This window comes from Delphinus delphis, chromosome 14 (genome assembly GCF_949987515.2).
Source record: "Delphinus delphis chromosome 14, mDelDel1.2, whole genome shotgun sequence".
NCBI classification, from domain to species: domain Eukaryota; kingdom Metazoa; phylum Chordata; class Mammalia; order Artiodactyla; family Delphinidae; genus Delphinus; species Delphinus delphis.
This window is the reverse complement of record NC_082696.1, coordinates 76,902,858-76,918,869: the sequence shown is the minus strand read 5'-3', so window position 1 is coordinate 76,918,869 and position 16,012 is coordinate 76,902,858. Positions and strand designations below refer to the sequence as shown.

The 16,012-nt window shown below is 37.8% G+C and overlaps 1 protein-coding gene and 1 pseudogene across 7 annotated transcripts in view; one reads left to right on the top strand and one right to left on the bottom strand.

Annotated features, from left to right (window-relative positions):
• SENP6 (SUMO specific peptidase 6) overlaps positions 1 to 16,012 on the top strand; it is a 103,106-nt gene that overhangs the window by 701 nt on the left and 86,393 nt on the right. The window lies entirely within an intron of this gene.
• Positions 8 to 11,030, bottom strand: LOC132437099 (protein LSM14 homolog A pseudogene; annotated as a pseudogene).

The following is a 16,012-nucleotide window of genomic DNA, read 5'->3' as shown; positions in this document are numbered from 1 at the left end:
ACATCAATTTCTGCCCTCGAGGGGCTGGGGGTGGGGAACTACAGGAAAATGTGGGCCCCTGATTCCCGGCTATGCAGGTGTGGGCGCCGGCTGGGTTTGGGGGGCTCCGGGGCGCTGGCGGGCGCGCTGGGTCCGAGTCCGTGCGAGCTAGGGGCTCGGCCGGGAGGCCGAGGGGGCATCGGTGGACCGGCCGGCAGCCGGAGTTGATGCGTGTCCTTTGAGAGTGTACGCGTGTCTTTGACATGTTTTTTCTTTTTTTGGTTTCTCCGTGGTGGCCTAAGGATGAGAGCAGATTACGCTCGGGTCTCGTTTGGTGTTCATGGAAAGTTTCAAATCGCTAAGGTTGGGTGAAATCGGGGGCCAGTCCACGTAGGGAGGGGAGAGGTAGTTTTCTGAGCTTGTTTTATACGCCGTCCCCGTCTTTCTTTTTTCGCGGAGCTTCAGGCTTCCTCTTGCAGCCAGCATTCAGATTAGGCCTGGCTCTGTCAGGTAATCTTACGAAATGTGTTTTGTTAACGATATTTTAGAAAACAATTTATCGGAAAAAAGAGAACGAGATTCAGTGTCAATTTTGGGACAGTCACCCAAGGTGATAGACGAAGTTTGAGTGGTTACATTTTAATTCATTTGTGAGGGAAAGTTAAACATTTGCTGCAGGCGGACTAAGCTAGTCGTAAGTAAGAAAAGCCATCTATTATTGTTGGGGATAATGGGTAACAGTATTGGCTCTTGGCCCACATATAAGGATCCCTAAAATACGGCTAACTTCGTTGTCGTTGTGGACCTGGAACTCTCAACCTTTATTGCGTAATTCGACTGTGGATTCACCGTTTGTGCCGGTAATTAGGTTTATAAATATGTTTGGGAGAGCGGGTTTATGAGTGTGGGTCTATCTGCTGTGCGGTGACTTAAAAAAAGATTTAACTCCTCTTCGGATAATGTTGCAAAGATGAATTTCATATGGGGTAAAAGGAGTACTTTAAAGATAACTAGTTGGAAACATTTCTGAATTAAGAAAGTACAACTTCACTGTGGTACAAGGTCCTCTAAGAGGGTGTGGAAGGGTGGGTATGCCGAGTTTACAGTTTTATGAACTGCACCTGGAACAGGGCCTGGAACACAGTAGGTACTCAGTATTAGGCTAATGAACAAATGGGTACTAATGGAGCTGAGTGGGAAAAGAAACCTTAATTTTCTTAATCTTCCTTGGAGTGTAGCAGAGCCAAAAACAAAATTTTACCTTGTGTGCAAACCAGCCTTTATTTAAAAGTGATGAGAGTTTTATATGAGATTTGTGGTAAGAAGGTGTGGAAAACTTGCAAGTTTTTCAGGGTTCACTTCATATTTCTTTTATTCTCTCCATTCTCGTTTGGGCAGAATGGTTACCTGTCAGGGGCTGAGAGTGGTGCAGCTTGTGTTACAGGTGGTGGTATGTGATGAACATAGGGAGAATAGAAAGAGCATAAATAAGGCCAACAGATACAGGGCCAATGTGAAATTTAAAACTGTTGCTTTTAGTTTATTCTAACTTAAGGGTCTGTGAATTGCTCTAGGGGTTAAACTTGAGTTTCCCCATGTCTCCTTCAGCATTCTCAGAAAGCAAGTGAATGGTACCTTGTTTAGAATATGAGCATAAGGGAGAGCAGGCATTTCAGTTTTTCATATACTGTACTGAATCTTTTGAAATAAATGGAAGGATATTTAGTACTACTTGTATTTTTTGTGTTTAATATTTTGTATTTAATTCTTTTGGTTCTTTACACTTTTAATGATAAAATACTCCAATATAGCTTGCCAGATATTCATTCATCAAATATTTATAGTGGCCTACTCTGTACTAGGCACTTTACCAAGGTGAATACAGCAGTGCATAAGACAGGGTCCTTGCCTTTATGGGACTTACATTTTAGTGGGAGGGACTTTTTATAAATAAGTAAAAGTTAATCCATTTAAAACACTCTTACCCCATTTTTTCCACATAGTTTCCTTCTTCACTTTATTTAGATCTGCTCAGACCTGACAACCTACTTACAGTGTCATGCTGCCACACATGTACAAACACATGGTATTCCCTTTAACTGTTTTATTTTTCATGGTAGCACTTTTCACATGATAAATTTATGTCTTCATGTTTTTTAGTCCTATTAAAATATAAGCTCCGTGAAAGCAATGGCTTTCTCTTTTCACCATCATATTTCTTGCATGTGGAGCATATTTATTTGTTGTTAGTGAAATAAACAGGGTGATAATAGTGTGATAAAGGCTATGGAAGAAAAATACAGAGCAGTGGATGAATGAGAAAGCCATTTTACAGTGTTAAAGTCAAGAAAGGCCTTACTGAGGTCACACGTGTATTAAGGTCATACCTTAACTGTGGGACTAGAGTATGACAGAGGGCATGATGTCTCTAAAGGTTCCAAGATGATATAGGATTCCATTTGTTTAAAAAAAGGAGGTCATTATGGCTGAAACATAGCAAGCAAAGAAGTGAGTGATATGAAAGAGAGGTAGCAGATCATGCAAGATCATGAATTTTTATTTGATTCTGAGAAGTAGGAAGTCATTGAAGAGTTTGGGACAAAGGAGTGTAATGATACGGTTTATCTTTGTTTTAAAAAAAACTGCTTTGCTCCTGGAGTGAGTGAGAGGAGAGCAAGAGTAAAAGCAGGGGTATTAGTTAGGAGAGTATTGTAGCAGTCTGAAAAATAGATGGGCTTGGATTAGGATGGTAGCAGTGGCAATTGGGGAAGAGGAGTGGATAGATCGAAGATCCGTTTGGATGTAGAGCTTACAGGACTTCCTGATGCATTGCATATTGAGGATCAGAGTAAGGGAGGAATCAAAGATGACTCCTAGGGTTTTGGTTTGAGGTGTTGCAGGGGGGCGCGGGATTCCATTCACTGAGATGGAGTAGACTGGCAGAGGAATGAGAAGTAAGTTAATAGCTCTGCTTTGGTCTCTTTAAGTTTGAGGTGCTTGTTGTCCATTTTCTAAATTATGTTTTACATTCTTATAAAATATTAAGTAAAATACTAATTCCATTTACTTTTCTGGCTTCTTTAGGGAAAAGAGACCTATTGGTTACTATTGTACTTTATTTTGTTGGTATAGTATCACACTGAAATTGTGTGAATTTAATTAGGCTACAGCTTGTATTGAATTTTTTCTTTCCCCTCTTTGATTTGTTTCTTTCTCTTCTATTCACTTAAGGTTGTCTTCTGCCCCTTTTCCACTTGTGATAGCTAGTTTGGCAGATTTCTCTTTTGTTTATTCATTCAAAGGATATTTATTGAGCAACTGTAACATTGTAGGTACTGTGCTGAGAGTCACAGTGGGGGAGGGAAGGCGGTTTTCCCTTGGAGTTTCCAGTCCAGTGAGGGGAGTCAGTAATCAAATAAGCGTACTTGTAAGTGTAAAATTTCAACTGTCAAGTGCAACCAAAGGGGATTATTTGTAATAATGAGAATTTGATCTAATCAGGGCAGTTTGAAGGGTGAATAGGAGAGGGAAAGGTGGAGAGAGAGAGCTTTCCAGCCAGGGGGAATACAATAGAGGAAGCATGGCACGTTTAGGGAACTGAAAGGACAGTGTGGTGCTAGTAAGGAGAGTGGTACAAGATAAGACCGGAGGTTAACATCATCAGCTTTGTTTCAGAAAAGGTCATTGGCTCCCACACGGAAATAGCTCTAGAGAGGGGCAGAAGATTGTTGTCGAGATCAGTTAGGAGACTTGTAGTATAGGGCAAAGGTGACCGTAGTTAGCTTGTTCTTGTAACCTTTCTTTTGATATTCTCCCCCTTCTTTTCTCCTCTGGCAAGTCTACCTCCTCTCTCATTTCTTTTTCTTTATTATACTGTTCTTGTTCATTCTAGCTTTCTTTACCTTTTTTCTTCTACCAACTAATTGCTTCACCAATATTTTCTCCCATTTTTTCTGCTTTCCCTTTCATATGTATGTATGTGTGGGTGTGTGTATTTCCTACTTTGTTTTTGTTCTTTTAATGCTTGCCTTCTCTCTTATTTGAATTCTAGTTTTTATTGTTGTCTTTCACTTACTACCTTTCTTTTTCTAGGTATTAGCTGATTGTTTTGATATTCTAGATTGACTAGTGTAGTGAGAGAGGTAACAGAGAATGAAGTTATGTATTCCATATGTCTAGACTTCTGTAAGTTAATTGTTCCTGTTGCCATTACAAAAGTATGTTGACTGTTTGAAATCAAGTGGTGTAGAGGGGTTATATGACCTAGAGCAAGTAGGTGGGGCAGTCAGAACTGGAGCTTGAGACCTGTCCTATAGCCTTAACCTCCTTCAGCATTTCCTTCCTTCTTTCCTCCCTCCTTCCCTTCTTTATCCCTTTGCTTTCCCATTCTTCTTACCTGTTTAACCTTGGGAGTGGGAGTGGACAAGAGACGGGAAAATAACAGAGTTATGGGGAGTTACCATTTACTGATGAAGCAGCGCTCTAAGAGGGCAAAAGCTGAAGCCACAGGTCTCTTAAGGCCCAACTTCAGAAATTATACAGTGTCACTCCTGTCACATTCGATTGGCCAGAAGGCCACAGAGCCAGCCCAGATTCAAGAGAAGGGGAAGGAGAACCATCACTCGGCAGGAACAGTGGGAAAGAATTTGCAGCCATCTTTAATCCATGCAGCCATCTTTCCTCTCCCAAACCTCCCTGTTTGGGGGTTTGTTTGTTTTTTTTAATACTTTCAACAAAGTCATAGTATTTCTTAAACTTGAAAATGACAGTTCTTTTGAGATCCAAAAATTTCTAATTTCTGGACAGTTTAGGAAGCTAAAGGAAGAGAACAAAGTAGACCACACATTTGTAATTTGTTTCAAAGATATAAATAGCAACATAAACAGTCATTGGTTAACTTTCCTTTGATTAGGGACTGATTCAAGAATTTCTGAAACCAAGCAAGCATAAGTAAGAAGAAAAGAGGAAGAATGTTAGGAACTTTTCCTTCCTTTTTTTCTTTCATTCAGTGATGTCTGGGTCATGGTGGAGTTGTTATTGTTATCTTTCTCATTTTCATTACCTAAACTCTTAGAAACATCGTCACCACTATTTACAGTATTAAAAATTAAACGTTATCTTGATACAAAACACAACAGTTAATCCATAAAGTCAGAGGCAGACTGTTGATCACAATTACAACCCACTTCATTTGTACACTTAGGTCACATTACTTGCAGTGATGCAACAATGGATGATGCATTATTGTGAGCTGCAAATTATGGTTGCCTACATCACCTAAAAAACAGAAAGTAGATATGTAGTATCCATTTGACCCTAAAAACAGTGTTACTTTTAGCCTGTTTTTTGGGCTACCTTAAAAAAACTTAGGGTCTTGTACTTCTCAGAGCCTTCTGCATCCATCACCAGCAATTAGGACCTCTTGTCTCCTGGCTAAAATTGGAACAGTCCTAGGCAAATTGGGACATGTGGACACTCTGCCTTGTCCCACGTTAACAGCAACTACTTTGAGGCTGTCTGAAACTATAGGCTTGAAAAGTAAGACAGCAAGCCATATTCTGACCTTGTTTTGGGAGAGTTTTGGGTTTTTTTGGTTTTTTTTGCGGTACGCGGGCCTCTCACTGTTGTGGCCTTTCCCGTTGCGGAGCACAGGCTCCGGACGCGCAGGCTCAGCGGCCATGGCTCACGGGCCCAGCCGCTCTGCGGCATGTGGGATCCTCCCGGACCAGGGCACGAACCCATGTCCGCTGCATCGGCAGGCGGGACTCTCAACCACTGTGCCACCAGGGAAGCCCTCAGAGAGTTTTTTTTTGTTATTTCAAATACATTTCATGCTTGGTTTTGAATATGAGGGTTTTTTTCTCCCACATTAACTGCATTACAATCTATGAAATATAGCAGGGAGAAAAAAACCAAACAGTGCTGGTGTACAGTGTATAACAAATGTACTTTTTTCTTTTTTGCAAAGACTGAAGCCATTTTTAAGGACATTAAGAGCTAGAAATTTCCCAAGACTTGTTTGTATACTATGTAATAACTTTGTTGTCTTTCCTATATTAAAAAAAAATCTGCAAACTTTCTGCCTCCACAACCTCCTGTGTATGAATCTGCCACTAAATCTTGGAGACATGGTGAAAATACTGCCTTTTACCACCATGACCTCTGGTGACTCTATCTTCATGGAAACCAATATCTTCTCTGCCTCTGAAATTCCTATGCCACTGTTTGGATGAGGAGGGATTCCATATTTTGGCATTTAAACTTCTTTCTTCAGTTCAGGTTTGTCTCCATTCTCTATTATCACAGGAAATAAAAAACACTGATTTAATTTTGTCAGTATAGCAATTAAGTCTGCAAATCTTCATCAGTGTTTCCTTTACAAGTTTGAGTACCAACTCCTGAGTCTCCTTGTCTTCACCGTTCATAGGCTTTACCTGTTTTTCAAGTTTATCTTCTTTTAATTTAAGTTTATTATGACACTGTCAATTTTCTCCTTGTTGAATGATGCATTTGCACTTTCAGAATTAAAGTGTTTCATTGGTCCATCTCATTGAATACTGTTCCCCTGCCATCTTGATGGTGTTCTCCCCTTTTCTTGGAGCAGAAGGAGCATTTGGAGCCACTTGTCTCTCGCGATCATTTCTTAGGTTATTCGTTTTCTCTCTTTGGAACTTTGTGTGCTTGTGATAACTATATTTTAGAGATTGTGTATTGTGTGTGAAGATAGAACCAACTGCATTACTTTGGGGCAAGGTACCCACTGCTTGGTATTTCCATTCCATAGAAGATCAAGATGCTTCCAGCAACACCAACAGCATCAAACTGCTGCCTGATGTTGGCCTTGGACAGAACTAACTTATGCCAGCATCCTGCCAAAAGATCCAAGGAAACCCACTGAATGGAATGAAGAGGTAGATAAACTGAGGGAACACTGAACAATAGCTGGATCCTGAGGCAAAGAATATTGTGCTTTTGGTGGTTCACAGAGAAGTCTAATATTATTCCCAAGGATATAATATATTCAGACTTCATCTTCAGATAGTATTGGACAGTCTATTGGTCTGTCTCCTGTATCAAAAAATAAAGGTTGTATAGATTAGGAATTTAAGAAAACTCACCTCAGCTGGGTGATTTTTCTGCTTCATGAAGCACCTGTGGGGGTTATTCAGTGGTAGCTTGGCTGGCCTGGAGGCTCCAAGACAGCTTTATTCAAATGTCTGACTCTGGCCGGTATGGAAAGTTGGGCCCTTCCTTCTCCATGAGGTCGAAAGGCCTCTTCATGTGGTCTCTGCAGTGGGATACCCGTACTTGTAACATGGTGGCTTAGGGCTCCACGAGACTGCCTGTGGAGAATCTTGACAGGTTCTTGAGAAAGACTGGGGCTAAAGCACTACAGAGCCACCTAAAATTGCTTTATTGAGATTTCCTGATGTTTGCATTTAATTCGCTCTTTATGTTTTCTTTTACTGCTTTTATATTTCTAAGTTGCAGAAGTTAACTTCTGTCTCCGTGATCCTTTTTAAAAAATTCTATTTTTTATTATTGTAAAACCTTATCAATAAAAAATTATTAGGAAATATTTCATATCTGTGGAATATAAAGCATAATGTAGCAAAAGCTCATGTTCTACTTCCTAGCCTGAAGAAAACATTACTAATACAGTTGAAGCTGGGCTGAACCCTTTCTTTTTTTTTTAATTTAAAAAAATTTTTTAAAGAAATTTATTTATTTTTGGCCGCGTTGGGTCTTCGTTGCTGCACGCGGGCTTTCTCTAGTTGCGGCGAGCGGGGGCTACTCTTCATTGTGGTGCGCGGGCTTCTCATTGTGGTGCTTCTCTTGTTGCGGAGCACGGGCTCTACGTGTGCGGGCTTCAGTAGTTGTGGCTCCCGGGCTCTAGAGTGCAGGCTCAGTAGTTGTGGCGCACGGGCTTAGTTGCTCCACAGCACGTGAATCTTCCTGGACCAGGGCTTGAACCCGTGTCCCCTGCATTGGCAGGCAGATTCTTAACCACTGCGCCACAAGGGAAGTCCCGAACCCTTTCTTTTTTGCATCTTTCTGCCTGCTTTCCAGGGGTAACCACCATCGTTAATTTGGTAGTTATCATTCCCATACATTTCTTTGTACTTTATGTTCTTATCTCTGAACCTGTGTATGTGTACAAATTGTTTTGAATGTTTAGAATATTTTATAAATCATGTCATACTGTATTCTTCTGTAATTTGCTTTTCATTCTTGCAGCATTGTTTGAGAAATTAAATTATGTTGATAAGAATAGGTCTAGTGCTTTGTCATAGTATGAATATACTACCTTTTATTTATGCATTTCCTTTTTTGTGGGAATTAGGTTGTATCTAATTTTTTACTATTACATACATTGCTACTATGAATATTTTAGTATGTCTCATATTGCTACTGTGAACTTTTTTTTAAAGTACATTTCCTTGTGCACATGTGTGTGTTTCTCTAGAGCAGGGGTCAGCAAACTTTTTCTGTAAAGGGCTAGTGAATATCTTACCCTTTGCATTCCAAACAGTCTGTCACAATTACTCAGTGCTGCCAGTTTAGCAAGAAGGCAGTTACAGATCATACATAAGCAAATGAGTGTGGCTGTGTGCCAGTAAACCTTTTTGAACACTGAAATTTGAATTTTATATAATTTTCTTGTAACATGAAACATTAGTCTTGTTTGATTTTTTGTTTTCCCCCCTAGCCATTTAAAAATGTAAAAGCCGTATTCTTAGCTTGTGGGCCTTATAAAATCAAGCAGCAGGCCAGATTTGGCTGGGCCATACTTTACTAACATCTGATCTAGGGTATTTCTTAGCAATGGAATTATCGGGTCATGTGCAATTTCAGCTTCACCTAAGTATTGCCAAATTGATCTCCAAAGTGCTTTCACTAGCACTTTTTAAGTTTTCTGTTTATACACATCATTACCTACTTAATAATGTCTGATGTTTTAGTTTTTGCCAGTCTGATGTGGTTATCAGATGGTGGTTTGAATTTGTAATACTCTGGTTTATAGTGAGGTTGAGTATCTTTATTACTGTGTTTTTAAAAATTGTTCATTGTTCATTGAATATTCAAAAAATATTGAGTGCCAACCTAGAGGTAACCCTTATTCTATGTGCCTGTGGTGCGTGAGTAAACTAAACAAAATACTCTATGAGTTTCTTTTTGTTTTTTGGGTTATTTTGTGTGTTTCCTCAGTTCTTAGTTGCTCATGTTTTCTGCACATTTTGTTCTGTTGGAATGTTGGGGTTCTTTACATAGTCTGGATAGGAAACCTTGGTTGAATTACGTGTATTGAACATACATCTTACAGAATTATTACTTGTCTTATTTTTAAACTCATGGAATAATTTTATGAGCAAATTTTTTAAATGTAGTCATTTATTGTTTTTTTCTTAATGTCTTGTGCTTTTTGTGATAGAAGAAATTCTTTGATCTTATTGGTCCCTTATAACTTTACTTTTTTTGGTTTTACTAATCACTGTTCATTTCTTTAGTTTTTACGATAGCAGGAGAGTGCCAGTCGGCTGTTCAGGTTGGGGTAACAGAATCTGAAAATCTATTTGTAGTGTATCTACTTCTTATGTTTTCTTTACATTTAAAAAAGTTTTTAAAAAAGACTATTAATGGGACTTCCTTGGCGGTCCAGTGGTTAAGACTCTGCTCTTCCACTGCAGGGGGCACGGGCTCGGTCCCTGGTCAGGAAACTTAAGATCCCGCATGCTGCGCAGCATGGCCAAGGAAAAAAAAAAGACTTTATTAAATACTTGCAAACCATATATGTGATAAGGGGTTAATATCCAAAATATATAAAGAACTCATATAACTCAATAGCAAAAAACCCAAATAATCCAATTAAAAATAGGCAAAGGACTTGAATAGACATTTTTTCCAAAGAAGACCTACAGATGGCCAACAGATACCTGAAAAGGTGCTCAGCATCACTAATTATTAGGGAAATGCCAATCGAAACTACCATGAGATATAACCTCATGCCTGTTACAATGGTTATTATGAAACCATGGTGACCATGCGCTGTTGGTGGGAGTGTAGATTGGTGCAGCCACTATGGAAAACAGTATGGAGGTTCCTCAGGAGATTAAAAGTAGAACTACCATATGATCCAGCAATTCTACTTATGTGAATATATCTGAAGGAAACAAAAACACTATGTTGAAGAGATATCTGTGCCCCCCTGTTCTGTAGCCGAGACATGGATACAATCTAACTGTCCATGAGTGGAAGAACGGATAAAGATGTTGTGTGTTTATACGATGGACTATTATTCAGACATAAAAGGAAGAGAAATCCTGCCATTTGTGACAACACGGGTGGACCCTGAGAGCATTATGCTAAGTGAAATAAGAATGCTGTGTGATCCCACTTATGTGTGGAATCTTAAAAAAAAAAAAAATCCCAAGCTCATAGAAAAAGAGAACAGATTTGTGGTTACCAGAGGCAGGGCACGGGAGGTAGGGGACTTGGATGAAAGTGGTCAGAAGGTACAAACTTCCAGTTACAGGATAAATAAGTACTGGGGTTGTAATGTATAAAATGATGGGTGGCTATAGTTAATACTCCTATAGGGCTTATTTGGAAGGTGTTAGAGTAAATCCTAAGAGTTCTCATCACAAGGAAAGAAACTTTCTTCTTTCATTTCCTTCCTTCCCTTCCCTCTCTTCCCTTTTCTTTATTTCTTTCCCTAGCTTGCTTTCTTTTCTCTCTTTCCCTCTTTCTCTTTCTCCTTCCTTTTTTCTTTCTTTCTTTCTTTCTTTCTTTCATCTATATGAGATGATAGATGATAACTGAACATATTATGGTAATCATTTCACAATATATGTAAGTGAAGTCATTATGTTGTACACCTTGAACTTATACAGTGCTGCTCAGTTATATATCAGTAAAACTGGGCAGGGAAGACTTGTTTTTGTTTTTTATTTTTCTAGCCATGCAAAAGAATTACTTATTATTTTTTAAGAGCAGTTTTAGTTTCACAGCAAAGCGGAAGGTACAGAGATTTGCCATACACCTCTCACCCCCACATCTGCATAGCCTTCACCAGTATCAACATCTCCCACCAGAGTGGTACAACTGATAACCCTCCACCGACAAATCATAGCCCGTAGTTTACGTTTTGGCTCACTCATTGTGTGGTATAGTCTGTGCGTTTGGATAAGTGTGTAATGACATGTATCCATCATTATCATGTCATACGGAGTATTTTCATTGCCATAAAAATCTTCATTGTTCTACCTATTCATCCCTCAGCCCCTCCACCCTCACCTCACCTTGGCAACTACTGATCTTTTTACTATCTCCATAGTTTTGCCTTGCCCAGAATGTCATCTAGTTGAAATCATATAGTAGATCGCCTTTTCAGGTTGGTTTCTTTCACTTAGTAATAGGCATTTAAAGTTCTTCTGTGGATTTTTTTTTTTTTTCCGTGGCTATTACTAAGTGAGTTCTTGGTATATTTTGGATAAAGTCCTTTATCAGATGTGTTTTTTTTGCAAATATTTTCTCCTGATCTTTGGCTTGTTTTCTAATTTTCTTGGCAGAGCAAAAGGTTTTAATTTTAATGAAGTCCAGTTTATCAGTTCTTTCTTTCATGGATTATACCTTTGGTGTTTCATCTAAAGAGTCATCACCATACCTAAGAGTCATCTAGATTTTCTCCTATGTTATCTTCTAGGAGTTTTATAGTTTTGTATTTTACATTTAGGTCTGTGATCCATTTTGAATTAAATAACTTGCTAAGATTTTGATTGCGATTGCACTGAATTTATTGATAAAGTTGGAAAGAACTGACATCTGGACAGTATTGAGTCTTCCCATTCATGAACATGAAATATCTCTCCATTTTTTTAGTTTTTCTTTCATTTCATTTATCAGTTTTGTAGGTTCCATCATAAAGATTTTGTACATACTCTGTTAGCTTTATAGCTAAGTATTTCATTCTTGGGGGTGCTAATGTGTTACTGTGTTTTTAATTTCACATTTACCTTGCTCATTACTGGTATATAGGAAAGCATTTAATTGTTTTGTATTAACCTTGTATCCTGCAGCCTTACTATAATTGCTTACTAGTTCCAGTAGGGTTTTTTTGAGTGATTCTTTCGGATTTTCTACCTAGACGATCATAGTATTTCAGTCTTTCTTTGTCTTTCTTTACCTTGACATGTTTAAAGTATACTGGACAGTTATTTTGTAGTTTGGGTTTGTCTGATGTTTCCTCATGATTAGATTTAGGTTATGAGTTTTTATAAGGAATGCCTTGGTAGTGATCTTTTGTCCTATTACTGGTGAAATTAACTTTGATCATTTAGTGTTTGCCAGATTTCTCCACTGAAAGGTACTATCATTTCCCCCTTTGTAATTAATAAATATTTTGTGGGAAACTACTTTGAAGCAATATAAATGACATATTTCTCTTCAGATTTCATCCATTAGTTTTAGCTTCTTTCCATTTATTTATTAGTTTCAGCATTCCTTGATGATGCATCCCTGAATCATTTTTTATTATAACGGTTTTGTTTTGTGAATTATATTCATAATTTTCAAATGTTAACTCTTGCTTTTAGAATAAACCCTACTTGATTGTAATATTATTCTTTGTCTATCACTGGATTTGATTTACTGATATTAAGGGTTTTATATCTGTCTTCATGAGAGAGTGCTTGGTAATTTCCTTCCTTAAATGTCGTTATCAGGTTTAGGATCAGGTATACTGACTTCATAAAATGAGCTGCAAAGTGTTCCTTTTTTTTTATTTTCTGGGAAAGTTTAGGTAAATTTGTTGCTATATTTTACAAGTTTGAAAGAAATTATGGGAGAAGCCTTCTGGGTCTGAGTTTCTCTTTACAGAAAGATTTATAATAATTCAGTTTCTTTTATTGACAGCAGTGTTCAAAAATTTTTTTTCTTGTGTCAATTTGGTAATATCTGTGCCCTCATAGGTGTTTAAGTTTGCTTTCTCTAGTCAACTAAGTCAGTTCCTACCCATCCATCAAATTTTCACCTTTCATCAGTTTAGTTACATCTCTCATCTGCTATTATCTTCTTTCTGGGTTCATTTTGTTCTTATGGGTTTCTGCTTTTTACCCCTCTTTCCATTACTGTCATTTTACTGGAGGGGTATGGAGAAAAATGCATATATTTAATTTACGATGCTTAACTGGGATCTCTCTTTAACCTTTGTATTAACTTTCAATTTTGTAAGTACAGTATAGTGGACATAATTTTCCATTCTGATTCTTACGAGTGTCAACCATAACAGGATATTGAAGTGTGTTGATACTCTCAAGGACTTTTGAGGGTTCAGAGCTTTTGTCCCTAGTGCAAGTTGCCCTAAAATTTATGTTTTTAGAATTTGCTTGCTTTTTGTAATTTATTTTTTCTCATTGGCAGTTATCACTTTCATGAGGTTATTTTTCTTTCATCTGTTAATTTATAGCTTCTAATCTGTCAATTAGGAAATCCTGTGATTACACTTGATTACTTAGAACTGTATGTACGGAACCTTGCTTCTTTAGAGCGTACACAATATAAAATCTCTTGACTTTTCACTGCTTAGTGGCCTTTTTTGTTAACTTGCCTGACTCTCAGTGATGGATAGAGTCTTTATAGACTAGTAATCATCATAGTTTATTACCTTTTCTGTGTTGGTAGCATAACTTAAACTTAACCCTTTCTTTTTTTAAAACACAGGTTCATTTTACATTTGATTTTTGAAAATTGGAGTGGGGGATAATTTTAGATTTATAGAGAAGTTTCAAAGATGTTAGAGAGAGTTTCTGTATACCATTTACCCATCTTCCCCTAAAGTTCCCAACGTAGATAATTGTAGTATGTTTGTCAAAAACTAGGAGATTAACATGGGCATAACACTATAGCCTAAACTACGGACTTGACTTGGATTTCACTAGTTATTTCATTAATGTCCTTTTCCTTTTGCACAGTCCAGTCCAGGACACCACATTGCATTTGGTTGTCATGTCTCCTTAGTCCCCTCTGATCATGACAGTTTCTTTATCTTCCCTTATTTTTCATAACCTTGACAGTTTTAAAGAGTTCTGGTCAGGAATTTTGTAAAATGTTCCTCAATTTGGGTTTATCTGATGTGTTCTTTTGACTAAACTGGCATTGTGGGCTTTTGGGAAGAAGCCACAGAGCTGAAGTCGCATTTTCATCACATCATGTTAAGTATGCTATGAATAAGACATCACTTCTCATGTTAACTTTGATGATCACTTAGCTGAGATAGTGATTGGTAGGTTTCTGTCAGTTTACTTTTTTCCTTTTTCTATAGTTGACTCTTTGGAAGTGAGTTACAAAGTTCAGCATATACGGAGGGGAAAGGGAATTCAGTTCCATCTCTTAGAGGAGAGTTTGTACATGTATCATTTGGAATTCTGTAAGGAAGATGTGTCCCTTCTCACCATTTATTTATTTATTCAATTATTTATATCCATGTGGATTCATGAATATTTATTTTATTAAGGAGAATTATAATTCATATCATCATTTTTTTAAAAAAACGCCTTCTTCCTTTCTGGCCCTACATAATACTCCAGGCTTATCTTGTATTTTTCCTGCGTCATCTCTAGAATCAGTCATTTTTCCTAGGAGCTCTGGCTCCTTGTATTGGAGAATGGTATTTAGAAAATAAGATCTGGTTGTAGGTGTGCTTGTTGCTACTGGGGTATCACTGCTTCTACACCTTCTGAGGACAGACCCTTAGCTCTGTATACTAACCCATGGAACAGCATATCTATATTCGTGTCTGTATCTATTAATCTATATGTGTATCAAATAAAAGTTGGTACTGATATCTCTTCCTCTAATCTAGCACCACTAGAACGAACAGTTCATTCTAGCTTTCCTCTCTTTTTTTCATAACTTCTTTTTCTGAAAGGGAGACACCTTGCTCCTGTTATCTACTATTTACTTACTTATATTTACATTATACATGTAAAGAAGTTTCAGATTTACTCATGATGACTTGTTTCCTCCTGTTTCATGATATTTTGGGTTGTGAACTCATTTTTTTGGGAAACTTTTTGAGGCATTGAAATTTTATTTTTTTTAGAGAAGATTTATATTTGATTCTGCTAGTCATTTAGAGGTTTTGGTGATTGTTTTTTTGCCTTTACAAACAGTTTTTTACTGTGGAAAAATATATGTAACGTAAGATTTATTGTTTTAACTGTTTATAAATGTACAAGCGTAGATTGGCATTAAATACATCCATAATGTTGTGCAGCCGTCACCACTATCCATTTCCAGAACTTTTTCATCATCCCAGACAAAAGCTCTGTACCCATTAAAAAGTAACTCTACATTCTCCTCTCCCTCCAGTCCCTGGTGACCTCTGTTCTGCTTGCTCTCTGCATTTCCCTATTCTAGTTACCTCATATAAGTGGAATCATACAATATGTGTCCTTCTCTGCCACTATTGCACTCATTGTAATGTTTTCAGAGTTCATCCATATTGTAGCATGTGTCAGAGTTTCATTTCTTTATGGCTAAATAACACTCCTCTGTATGTGTGTGTGAACACAGCACATTTTGTTTATCCATTCATCTGTTGATGGATATTTGGGTGGTTTCACCTTCTGGCTCTTGTGAATAATGCTGCTGTGAACATTGGTGTACAAGTGTCAGAGTCCATGCTCTCAGTTATTTTGGGGTATATATCTAGAACTAGGATCACTGGGTCATAGGGTAATTCTGTGTTTAACTTTTTGAGGAGCTGCCAAACATTTTCCACATTGGCTGCACCATTTTATATTCCCACAAGCAATGCGTAAGAGTTCCGATTTCTCCTCATCCTCACCAACACTTGTTATTTTCCATTAAAAAAAACAGCCATCCTGACGGGTGTGAAATAGTATCTCATTATAGTTTTGCTTTGCATTTCCTTAACATCTGGTGATATTGGGCATCATTTCCATAAGACTCTTTTAATTATGGACTTTTCTGGGCCACATAGGTTATGAAGATTCTGGTACCAAACCTGAGT